Genomic DNA, 13115 nt, shown 5'->3' with positions numbered 1-13115 from the left:
GTAGGATACAGAGCACAGTGTTTGCGAGTGGGAGCCTAACTGTCCCGAAGCAGGTTTTCTTAATAGTCCAAAATGTTAAGCCAATCGAAAGAAAGCATCATGGCACGTGTCAAACACAAAGCCCCCCAGCCTCTTTTCATTTGGTCCACATGAACTGGCAAAAAAAATCATATCGAAACAGCCCATAATACACTACCACTCAACATTTTCACAGGATCCAGTATTCACAGCCAATCCGTAGCATAGCCATCTGAAGAAAGTTACTGCAAACCGAAACATATACTAGGGTTAGGGTTTCTATCGTGGCTGGCATGGCCGTGGTTTGAAATGGCGCGGTTGAAATCAAATCTTTTGTGCTGCGTTTGATGTAAGTCACACTCACATCTACAAACGACTCAGAAGCATGTTGTGTGTTGTTCTGGAAGTGCTCTTAGAGGAAGTTTGGAAGGTCGGACACTTCTGGGAAGGTTCACTACGGTGCAGAGTTTTTCCATTTGGAGATAACGGCTCTCGCTGTGGTTCTTTGGAGTCCCAGAGCCTTTGAAATAGCTTTGTAACCCTTCCCAGACTGATGTATTTCAATCACCTTCTTCCTCATCATTTCTGGAATCTCTTTCAGCTTTGCTGTAGTGTGTTACTGAGTAAGATCTTTTAACCAACTTCATGCTGTGGAGAAAGTTCTATTTAAGTGTTGATTTGAATGAATGAATGAATGAATGCCTTTTATTGTCACTATATATATGTACAATGAAATTAAGAGCCACTCCTTTTTGTTCCGTGCAAACATGTACATTCAACAAACAAGAAGAATAAACAGATAAATACACAGATAAATAAACAAGATAAATAAACAAGATATACAAGATATGCAAGATAGATATTGGGGTGGATGGGGGAGGTACTATGAAATGCACAGTTTTGAGACACTATATACATATGCTGTGGACTCAGTACATGTATTTGTTTATAAGTACACGTATTTGTTTATTGATTGATTGATTGATTATTGATTGTTTGATTGAACAGGGTTTGCAGTAATCAGGCCTGGTTGTGTCTCGTCCAGCTGAACCCCATTATCAATGCAGTTTCATAGATTTTAGGAATTAGTAACTATGGGGACAAATACATTTTCACACAGGCCCAGTTGGTATTGGATAACTTCTTTGCTTCAATAAATAACTTATTATTATTTAAAAACTGTATTTTGTGTTTGCTCAGGTTGCCTTTGGTTTTAATTTCTGGAACAAGTTAATATGAGAGACACAAAAACAGAAGAAATCATGAAGGGGCAAATTTTTCACAGCACTGTGAAATCTCATGCTTAGTGGTAACCAGTGACAGGTTAGGTGAACGGTCTATGTATGTGGTGATCTGAAGTCATGGTAGTTCATGAGTAATTCGTGTCAGTGAACACAACAGTTCCATGCTAGATACGGCACATTCGACCCTGCGTTTTTACGGACCCAAGAGGCCTGCCATCTCATTTTCTGTTGGTTCTCAAAGCCAAGTTAAGCAAGTTCACTGGTAGAATGTCACCTGTCTGTACAAAGTGAAAGTAGCCAATACAATAAACAAATAAGCATCTTATACGTTCCCATCTCCTTTCCCGTTCAGTGAAGAAAAAAATAAGAAAAAAATAAGGGAATGCTACGGCTAAACCTGTGGAATAATCTGAAAGTGTGTACCGGTTAATTCCGGGCCATCCTGTTAGTGTGGGGGGTTTGATAACTGAAGGATAATCCAGGACGACACATTTTCGGGATCATTTAGGATTATAAATCTTGTAGCGCGGTCCAAGCATGCGAGGTTCTTCTTGGTGTCATTTAGTGACCACTCCGCCTCTTCCACCACACCGTGTGAGGTAGGAAAGGTTCAAGATAAGGACAGCGTTATCGTCCCGATGGCTTCTTAGTGCTATAACAGACAACGTGTCTAGATCAACTATTTTATGGCACCTCATATCTCTACACACAGTACATTCTGAGAGAAAAGCCCAGGACATCCAATCTCTGTTTGGTGAACTTTCTGCTTGTGTTTAAACCTCAGTAATCATTAAAGGGTATGCTGCTCAAATCAGACATTGGTCCCTAGACTGATTGGATCACGCTTAGTAATTAAAAGCTATTTTAAAAAGACCCACTACAGTAAAGTTTTTTTTTGCTACGTGACTCATCATCTCAAGATATACCAAAGATTCAGCCTTTTGCATTGTTAAGGTAATAATGTAAAGTAATAATGTGCTATTTTTCTTAACAGCCATCAGATTGTTCTTACTAGCAGAAATTTCTGATGACGTTTAACATCCATGACAACCCCTATAGTCCCATTTAGCCACTTGTTCGCAACCATCTATTTCAAGACACGTAAAAGCTAAACAAAATCACGAGTGGGGTATTACTGAGACACTTTGTATGTCGTAGCATAAAACGTGAACATATCCTGAGATTGTATTCACCACAGACCTTATCTCAGGTATTTAACTCAAAATCCATTCAAAACACCCATTGATTTCGGAATGATGGATGCAGAGTACACAAAACATTTGAGTTGTGATCATGAGAAAACAAGCCGCTTAGGGCGTCTGTAGGATCGTGACGTGATGTGATGCTAATGAGGCATCAGTCAGGGTCCACGATGTCCTCGTCACAGAGTACATAGAATCCATTAACCCCAGTGACCTCGCATGGCTGCTGCTCAGCTCTGCCTGAGGAAGAACCTGAGAAAGAACCTCTTCAAGCCAGCCAGCTGAGGCTCTGTACACCAGATCAACTCGCGTCTCTTCTGGAGGAGGATGGAGGACATAAACGGAAAAAGGAATCGAGAGTCGACTTGTGCTGGGCATTTCATATGGAGTACTTAATAGTGATTTGAATTTCATTTCCAATCCAAATCAAACTCGTGGAGCAATAAGCAAATGCTTCTCCTCGCACAAAGCTCTCACAACCTTTCAGTCTTTATAGTAGCAGACTCTTCCACTTATTAATCTGAAAGCTCTTTGATGAGTATAGAAATGCCTCACTGTGATGCTAATAGTAGGATTTATGCTGAACTAACAAATGTAATTATTTGTACAGGGCAGGCCTAATGCTGTTTTAAACAAACTAACACAGTCGGCAATTCTTCCAATGCAAAGCAGGTCATGTTCTGAACTAAATGTTCAAATGTTACCCTAATGCAAGCAAATGAGTAAAAGTTTCACCACACAGTACACACAGCTCGGAGCCCCTCACTTCTTCGCCGTCCTTTTGTCCATATAATGATAAAATTGTACTGTACCTGTACTTACTCACATAGGATAGGCACGCCATATGGAGAGTGTAAGCGATGACATGGTGCTGTTTTCCTCTGGTGGCCAGATTAAAGGGAAACAGGCTTATTTAGGGAGTAGCCACGTGGCAGGGCAGAGTGGCGGCAAAACTGCATCAGAGCCAGACACAGCGCTGATGGGAAGATTAGACAGAGGCCAACTTCACGGATGAAAACCACAGGAAAGGAGTCACTCCAACCGAATGGTACTACATCATCCAGTGTATGAAGCAGGACAATATAATGGCATTGTCTCTCGCCATTTGTCTAGCCTCGTATTTAAAACAGGATATTTGTTTAATGGTGGCTTTGTGCTTGTTTTCAAGAGATGCCACGTGTCTATCCAGATGTACAGACTAGAAAATATTTATTGAAACAAATGCAGAACTTTGTAGCGGTTTTACCGACAATATTCTTCAATTGCATCACAAAATCCTGTGAACAAATCTTTAGATGGACAGATAAAACACTGGAAAAATTCGCAACTAGGGGTGTACACGGTTTGAAACATTCACGCTATATATATATTTCACGCTATGGTCTGAACAGAGTGTCATTGGTGGTATCACAGTAAATTACTGTGATCAACCCTTTCAAAACACACAAGCCTGTCGAGAAAATTTAAAGGAGAGTTTTAGGTACGATTCCTGCTATGAAATAAACCAAAAAAAACCCCAAAAACGCTGAAACCCACTACGTTTTCTTCATTTTTGAGAATGATTTTTCTATGAATCTATTACGCTGTCAGGATTGATCACGTTGTCATTATAAGCTGAATAAGTGCGCAAACCCATACGTCAGAAGCGCATATACTAAATGTGCGCACGCTGTTTTCCAGACACAATTTCACCATTCACTGGGTTTTAATAATGAGACAGTTCATCAAGATTATGCATGAATAGTTTAAAAATGATCCAAAAGTATCAGAAAATAATCACATCCTATTAACAGCGGCAATATTGGTTTCATATTAAATGTTCGCTGCCAGAGTTGGAAGTAATCTAATGACTTTTTCTAATAACACAGTAATGTAACGCGTTACATTTTAAATGGATGTAATTTGATTACAGTTACTGATGTCAATAAAATTACATTACTTGCGTTGCAAATTTACTGTTACGAAAACAATATGAAGTCAAATTCATTTTTAAAATAAATCAGGTTTTTGTTGAAGATTTTTTCCTTTAGCTGGAATAATTCTCCACTCGGAGCAGTTCCTCACGACATAACTGAACGTCAGTAAAAGAAGACGGCAGTGATGAAATTTTATATCTTCAGTGAACGGAGGTGAGACCAATCAGACAGGGGTTACTGGGAAATACTCGCGTCTTATTGGCTGACGGTCTCTCCATTCTGATAAATGCTAACTTACAGTCAGTGTGAGGAAAAATGGTTATATGCCGATTTTATTTTATTTAAGCCAGTAAAGAGATTGAAACTGAAACGCTACCATCCTCTGATGCTGAGCAGGAAAACAAGGCGTGTAAATGTCTGTATGAGTTCTAGTTTACGTGGACACGATACGAGCAGAAGGAAAGATAATGAACTCTACATGACTCTGTAGCAGCTACACCCATACAGGCTGGAACTGCGGCTTAGCTGTTCCTCCTCTTGCTTAGCTACTCCAAACTAGCCTAGTCAGAGAAGTTTTATATTTTGTCAGTCTGCTATTCCTACAATTACTGAAAGAACTGAGTTTCACTTTGTAGTGTATTTTTGTAGGTTTGAGAGGTTTTAAAAGTAACTTGAAAGTAAAGCAATGAGTAATCTGATTCCTTTTTACATGCAGTAATCAGATTACAGTTTTAAAGCAGTAACTAGTAATCTGTAGTGGATTACTTGTTCTGAGTAACTTACCCAACACTGTTCACTGCACATTCGACCCAACAGCATTTAAATCGAGGGAGTACAATTTTTCACGCAGCTTACCCTACGAATAGAACACACTCATTCGTGATGGGTTTACCGCGGCTTTTTCAGAGCACTTGGATACTGGATGTGCAATTATGAGTAAGTTTAGTTTCAGTTTGACTTTTCTAGCAGTGTAAAAAATATATATATTTTTTTAAAGCTCTGACAGTAATCCTGCCTGTAAGAGAAAGCACAGGTTTATATAAATGTGCTCATTCTAATACATTGTTTCTATAGTAACAACTACTTCACTGGGGCTTGTGTGGCAGTATTAAAAAAAAAAAAAAAACAAACTTGTATAACTGCTGATATGGTCAAGTTGTAAAATCAGTAAGGACACGGTCATTTAGTATTTGGAAGGAGTCTCCAGTGTCAGTACTTTGTGACAGTCAGAAGTAACGTTTTCCACCACAAGAAGTTCTTCTTTTGAGTTATTACATCAAAAGAGAGATGGGGGGAAAAGAGGCTGGGGAAGGAACAACTATTTATATTTGCTAGATCACAAGTGGTAAGTTATTTCCCCATACGTTCCACAACATTAAATGTGACTATAGATGGATCAAAAAGTATACGCATTCTTTAATTAAAAAAATAATTAAAACTTGGTGGCTGGGTGGGGGGAGGGGGGAAATTGGAAATATATCCTTCCTGGGGGGGTGGTATTCCTTACTTGATTTAAAAATGAACACCACCAATTAATCATTCCATTACTTGTAGTGACGATTCTTCACAACAACACGACTTCAGATAGAGTGATCAAAGTTCCCATCAATTTCCACCCCTTCATACGTCACACGCTGTTCATGTTCAGAGGTTTATGCTTCTCAACTGCCTTGCTGCTCCACTTTAAATGAATTTCCAATCTTCGAGAGCATAAACCTGCCTTAAGGGCGCTGAGGCAAAGCACTTGAACCATCGCAGTGTCTACAGAGTTTCTCAAGAGGCTATGTACCAAAACAGTATCACGAGAAACTGAGGTTAAGCCTGTGGACTACAGAATCAGAAGGTTGTAAAGTTCTCAACAGCTTCTTCTCAACTATTATTAGTCTGCGGTTCAAACATCTCACTATGCCACTTCAGAGCGTCGACTGCTCTTAAAAATCAATTAGTATTGTAATATATACGCGTATATAACAACACTACAGTAGGGCACATAGACGAAATAAAAGCCTGACACATTCTCAAGCATAACTTAGCATATTTTGTAAAGAGCAGAATAAAAGAGGAATCAATTAGTAGCTAGTCATTCATCTGAACACACTCACATTCTCAAGATTCCCAGCAGCTGGTAAAAAGGTACTCTGGACTGACCTCGGTGACCGTTGCACATTTATATCCAAGACAAAGTGTCTTTTTTCTCCTCATCTTTCAGAAGAATCAACAGTCCCCTGGCCACGGTGCCTACAGGAGCAATTTGAGCGAGTGGTCCAAAAAAGCCTAGTGTCCTACAGAGATCAAAGCTGTTCCTGTGTAGCCAAACACACTGGGGGGAGCGAAGGAACATCAGTTTTCACAGCAAACGGCAGCTGTTCTGAAAAGGGAGAGGTACCTGCCCCCACCGCGCTGCACAGACCAACCCTTCCCCCAATCCCAAGAGTGTAGCCTTAAGTCATTTTAACAGCCATTACACCACCATAACAAAAAGATCTAACAAGGCCTCGTGTTCAACATTAAGGACAGCAACATCAATTCATTTTCTTTCCTGTTAGACTGAAATTTAGAAGATCTTACAAGAAGGTGAGCGGACACTCCAGCGTCTCGGTCTTGCCTGCAATAAAGTATTTGTGATGCGGTCTCGGGCACGTACAGTCGAGTCTGGGTTTTCCAGGTTAGACTGGGCACAGGAGAATTCGTTAGCGGAGCCAGGCCACAGTTTGGAATCACGTGGAGATGGCCACAAGGCAGCCTGAGCACGTCTCAACACTCTGGCAAGCCCTTCTCCTGTGGCTTAACTAACAAAAAAAATGGCAGCCTAAATTCTGGCTTAATGGTTTCAGGAGAGACTATGCAGAACATGCAGTCTTGTCTTTAATGAGAAAAAACAGCAACACCTTGTTCCATGCAGCAGTGCTATTTGGCCATGATTATGATGGTCACGATTGGCCATTTATTATCCAAGTTGATGACCGCCGGCCTCTGCTGTTGATTAGGGAGATGTGTGCGGAGGGTGGGTAATGAAGCAGTCAGCTACTAAAGATCTTTACTGTGTGCTAAGCCAGTCAATAGGAGGTCAGCCATCTCTTTCTCCATCTGTCTGAAAATGCACTGCTAGAGTGGAGGGGCGGGGGAGGCAAGCAGGGCATAGACAGATTACACAGGCAGAGCTATCTGATGATCTCCAGGCTGTTCAGTCGTACTGTCAACCTTCTGTTAACACTCGTGTTGCGGTCTGAGTAACATCTGTGTGCATGATCTGCTCTCTGATGCTAGGGACTGCGCTGCGCAGGATTACCGCTAGATGAACATCCTGGGATTATGCTAATAATGAACATGGGATTGTTGATTGTGTTTAAGCTAACAAGGCTTGATGACAGGGTTGTTACGGTGTCTTGGGTTTACGGTAAGTTACAGTGTCTGACTGGATGGTTAGCTTAGAAGGATGTCTTTTTTGTGCCACTTCTCCTCGCAGCAACACTTTCTTTCATCTTATGAGGACAAAATGATAAATACTGACAATTGAAGGGATTTTATAGAAATTTAATTATCAGAAAAATCTTTCGGTATAAATTCTGTCACATCCGAAAAGAAAAGGAAAAAAAAAAAGAAGCAAAAAGTTTCCGTGCTTTTTCTTCAAATACAGACACTCCAGGAGGTCTTTTCTACCCTCACCGATGAAAACAAAATGAAACCAAGTATCGGGTGAGTTTAAAACACAGAACAATAAAATATAAGGTATGTTTAAAAGGACTTGTCAGAGAAGCAACGCTTCTGTGGGACTTTCGGTAACGTATAACGTTCCTGGATTAACTACATGTTGTTGTCGTCATGTGACCTACTAATAACCAAGCACAATACACAACATGGCCAACACTCCCATCTCTGTGATTTACACAATAATCACTAATCAATCAGAAAAGACATGAACCAGCAATATTACTAACAGATGTACGTCTTGAAATCTTATCCAATATTTAGGCACGCGCAAGGATGCGCAAAGAGCTGTTTGTACTAAATATTTGTAATAAATATTCCCCACCAGCATGTGTGATTTTTAAATAGTTCATTAATACAGAGTAACCTTGATATTTTTTAATTAAGTAAACTAAATTGCTAATTGTAAACATCCCTACTTGATAACAGATCCCCATTTGCATGGTTTCTGATTTTGTATGCAACCAAATCACGTATTTGGAGCGCAACCTCATACACTTAAGAATATTTAACACTGGAGAGAAGATATACGCGATGCAGTGTATAGAATGTCACGTGTCAATATTGCTCAAGCTTTACAACATGCAGGATCTTATTTAAGTAACTATGCTGTTTTGAAATAGATCCATTTGATGATTTAAGGCTTTGCTTGCAAGTGGCAACCTGAGGTGTTAATGTGCATGTAACCTAGTGTGTCGCAGTAAATTACTCAATGCAGAACCAGTCATCCGAATGAGCAGCAGCCTGGGAGTGATGACTGTACAGACATTAAGGCTTAGACATTTTTAACCAAGGAGTCAAGATCAGATATGCAACCAGCAGAACACCTCCCGGTATATAATATTCAGCATAGATGAAAGGGTTGCATCTCGTTCTGGTCACACTTCCATCTCCATTATTGACCAGATTGATTTTCAACATCTTAATATTTAATGGTGGACAAGCCCCCCCCCGCCTGGTTATGTGATCCGATTAAACCTGTTTAAAGCACATCTCTCCCCTGAGCAGGGGGTCCCGTCTCAGGGCGGCCCATTTCTGTGTTAACGAGAGGGGCATTCCTTGGAAACTCAATCCTATTCTATTAACTACGATGACCGCAAACCAGAACTGTAGAGCGGAACCTGACATAATGTGAGCCTCAGAGCGATTCTTCAGCGCAGCCACAATGAGTCGATCCGAGCAGGCAGCGCTGATTATTTCAACACGGCTGGCACGGCTCAGTATGTGGTTGTAAAAAGCCAGCTTGTTTAACACTGGGCGACAGCAGACAGGCAGACAAGAGAATGGAGGACAAGGACCGAGATAGCGAGCAACATAGAAATGTTCAATGTCAATGTCAAATGGTGACAAAGCTTACACAACCCAAAAGAATATTTACAACTGCTTAAAAATACAGGAGGTGTGGCTGTTTCAGAAATTCCTCACAGTTTTCGAGTAGTAACTGCTGCTTATTCATAATGAACCTAAATCCCCAGTCAAGGTCATTTCCTTTGAGCCGTTTACTCATCGCTTCATGTATTATGGTGCTTTACAAGTCTGTAATCCTTAACCACAACTATGAGGCAAGCAGCCTAAAAAAGAATCAGGGTCAGTGTATCAAAAACTGAAGACATGATGTCAATGTCTGCATCAAGAGGTTCACTGTCCTGGTATCCAAGTGGTGGAATAAACATTCGCTGACTGTCTGAACAGCCGACCTCAACTGATGGATGACCTACCTCTTCCGAGGGCACAAATAAAATGAACAAACAAACAAAAACAAAAAACCTAGAGTTAGTGATCTTCAAGGCGATGAGTGTGATTGTGGTATTAGCATGAAAGTTGAAGTTTTGGAAGCTGATTTGTTTGAGCAGAGTGTAAAGATGAGGATGGACAGAATAAAGGACTAAAGCGCCGCTGCATCGCTGTCTTTAGGTAGACACGAAGCAAGGGCCGAATCCCGCTGCCCCATTATCAGCAGGAAGTTGAATGGGATTGTGTAGGAATCGGTCAACGCAACATGTCAAGGAAAGAAGTTCAGATTCAAACACTAAAAATCTGGGACCCCACTAAAGAGCACATGTTAATTATAAAGATTAGATAATATTATATTTTTTAAACAAAACAGACCCCCTTTCCCTATTAATCCTTACTGTCCAAATGACAAATTATTCACAAGCACACAGTAAATACCAATTAAACCGTTCATTCAATAAGTATGTCAACCATTTGTTTTCAAGGCATGACTTGAGGTGTGAGGGAACCAATCCTCCTAAATCATCCATTGTCTCTGTGAGCAAGATCTAAATTAAATTACCTGCTTGTTCTTTTGTTTCGCCTCTGGAGCTCCTGTTGACACGTCCTGAACAGAAAAAAAGAAGAAGCTGTCTTCACATTGAAGCTCTGGCCCAATCTCAGCGTGTTTTCACAATCCAAGGTTAAAAAAAACAACAACATCATGATCAATTTTAGGGTGTACTGGCACTATTTTAAACCTGGCTCATGCTCAGGACATGTTAATTGATGGGGCTTATTAATATCTTCGAACAGAAGGTAGTGGACTCAATTAAAATATGATTAAGAGATTATAAAGCTTGTCCTCTTCGCACTGCGTGTGTGTGTAGGGGTGTGTGTGTGTATGATTATAAGGTGGTGAACGGAGATGCCAAAAAAAAGAGGCTCTTTTATGGAAGCGTGAATCAAAACATCTAAATGAGCCGTTTATTAATGACCCACCTCCTTGCGTCAGGAGAAAAGAAGTGAACGGAAATGAGTGGGATGCTCTGACTAATATCACATGAAGCTCACTAGGACGTATAAAAACAGCGTGGATGACTCCTTCTCGCATGAGTGAGCAGAGTGTTAAGGTACAGCGCTCGCTTTCAGAACACAGCGATCTGACTTAAAGCCAGAAGCTGTCCACTTATCAGTAAATTTACTAAACCCGTACGACAAGAACTGCTTCGTGTAAACATTACCTGAGGCCTGTCTGAAATAAAAGTACACACGCTGTCCACTTTATTAGGAACACCGGTACACCTACTCATTCATGAAACTATCTAGTCAGCCAATCACATTGCAGCAGCAGTGCAATGAATGCAAACAGGTCAAGATTCTTAAGTTAATGTTCACATGGGGGGAGTCAGAAGCTGTGACCATGGCCTGGATGGGGTGGTTTGCGTACTTTCAGGCTGATCGCCTGATAATTTTAAATCATAGGAGATCAGCCATTTTCATGCACAACAGTCTCTTGAATGGGGAATCCAGTGAGCAGTAGTTCTGCAGGTAATCACCTTGTTGACGAGGAGAGGAGTATGACCAAGGTGAGTCGAACTGACAGGAACACTCCGGTAACTCAGATAATGACTCTTTACAACGGTGGCAAGCGGAAAACCATCTCAAGACACAAAACACTGAGGCAAATGGGCTACAACAGCAGGTGATCACATGGGATTTCACTCCTGTCAGCTAAGAACGGGAATCTCAGGCAACAATGGATACGGGCACAGACTCACCTTAACCAGCTGATTGGAAAATTGCACTACAACGTAGTAGTGTACATCTGTTCCTATTAAAATGGACGATGTGCGTATGCAACCAACATTTTCTGTGGAAGTGTAAGGAATTTTAATTGAAATAAATAAATAGATAGATAGATAGATCTTGGGTAATTAGAGGATTACTGAAACCTCATCTAAAGAGAGAAAGTGTGCCAGGGAGTTTATTACCAGAACTGTTTTAGGCAAAGCGAAGCAGCTGGGATGTTGAAGGAAGTCACTTATACTACAAACTGACTATTTTAGATAATAAGATCCAGGGATTTCCATGACATTATGGCATCTTAAGAAAATGCCACAATTGCTTCTACTATTTTTTTTCCCCTCCCTTTGTGCAACTTTGCGGCATAGTGGAAAAATTCTTCAGGAGTCCGGACTCTATTGCATTAGAAAATAATTTTTTTAAAAAGCTGATCATTACATAAGTAACCTCACATACTGCTTATAAAAACATATTTTAAATGTGCACTTTCTTAAGATACGTCTTTTTTTTCCTTTCAATATTAGGTCTGTAACATTTTGGTGGGTACGGCATTTGAATGATTCCCGCCCATGTTTCACGAAGCTCCGCCCCAGGATCTTCGGTGGCCTGTAGAGTGTTTGACTGACAGCATCTGAACACAAACAAGAGCTCTGGACCGAAAAGTCAGTTTTCCAAATGAGCTTTCTCAGCGACTTTATACACTTTTGCAAAGACCACAGCTTAATCCATTATTTTTTTTGTTTTTTTTATCATCATGTTCTACATATCCAGGTTATTGTACCTATAACTGTGTTATTACACCACAGAGAAAAAGTGCATCACCAGCATTTATTTTAGAAGACGTTTGTCGGGTCGTGGTGCTACAAAGAGCATTGGGATGTTAAATCAATGTTAAAGACGTCTGATAAAAAGGAGCCAGGTGGCCATGACTTGACCCTTGGAAAAGGCATCTGTAGCCTACCTGTTCTCTGACGCACAAACACAAAGCCTGTATCATGGATCCTGGCTCATCACAAGAACCTCACCATCTGTCCCCATCAACCTCTTTTCTGACCTGGGCCACAGTCTGCATTCACAGAAAGCAGACAACCACGAGCAAGAAGCAGCACGTTAAATGCTTGAATGTTGCACATCATCATAACCTGCTATGACGTAAAACACATGAGCGGAGATATCCAGTACCAAGGCATTATGATGTCGATGTTCACGTGTTTGTAGCTCAGACTAAGAACATTTGAAACTCTGTGTTTCTGCAGAGATGCGCCGATCACACTTTTCCCTTTGTGATCCAACAGTGCCATCGGACCTCTCCGTATCGACCAACATCGCCACGGTAACCGAGCCTACTCTCGACAACTTATGCAAACCGTCAAAAGTGTAACAGCAGCGTGCTGTACTCTGTTTATGTTTGAGATCGATCATGTCAAATAATGTAACATGCATACGATAAGATAATACTTTATTAATTCCCAGATGGAGAAATTAGGAATGAAACATGTAACACACAA

General features: G+C 40.7%; 1 protein-coding gene across 4 annotated transcripts in view; it reads right to left on the bottom strand.

The window, feature by feature from the left end:
• The window catches only part of zmiz2 (zinc finger, MIZ-type containing 2), a 48054-nt gene that overhangs the window by 25497 nt on the left and 9442 nt on the right, over positions 1–13115 (bottom strand). Inside the window, exon 2 of one of the 4 annotated variants that reach the window (XM_017488538.3) lies at positions 10385–10429. The exons of the other annotated variants lie outside the window; for them this stretch is intronic. The gene's annotated coding sequence lies outside the window, so the exon portion shown is untranslated. The remainder of the gene's footprint in view (positions 1–10384; positions 10430–13115) is intronic. 4 annotated transcript variants of the gene reach the window in all.

Source organism: Ictalurus punctatus, chromosome 16 (genome assembly GCF_001660625.3).
Source record: "Ictalurus punctatus breed USDA103 chromosome 16, Coco_2.0, whole genome shotgun sequence".
NCBI classification, from domain to species: domain Eukaryota; kingdom Metazoa; phylum Chordata; class Actinopteri; order Siluriformes; family Ictaluridae; genus Ictalurus; species Ictalurus punctatus.
Note: the sequence above shows the minus strand (reverse complement) of the source record. Positions and strands in the feature narration are given on the sequence as shown.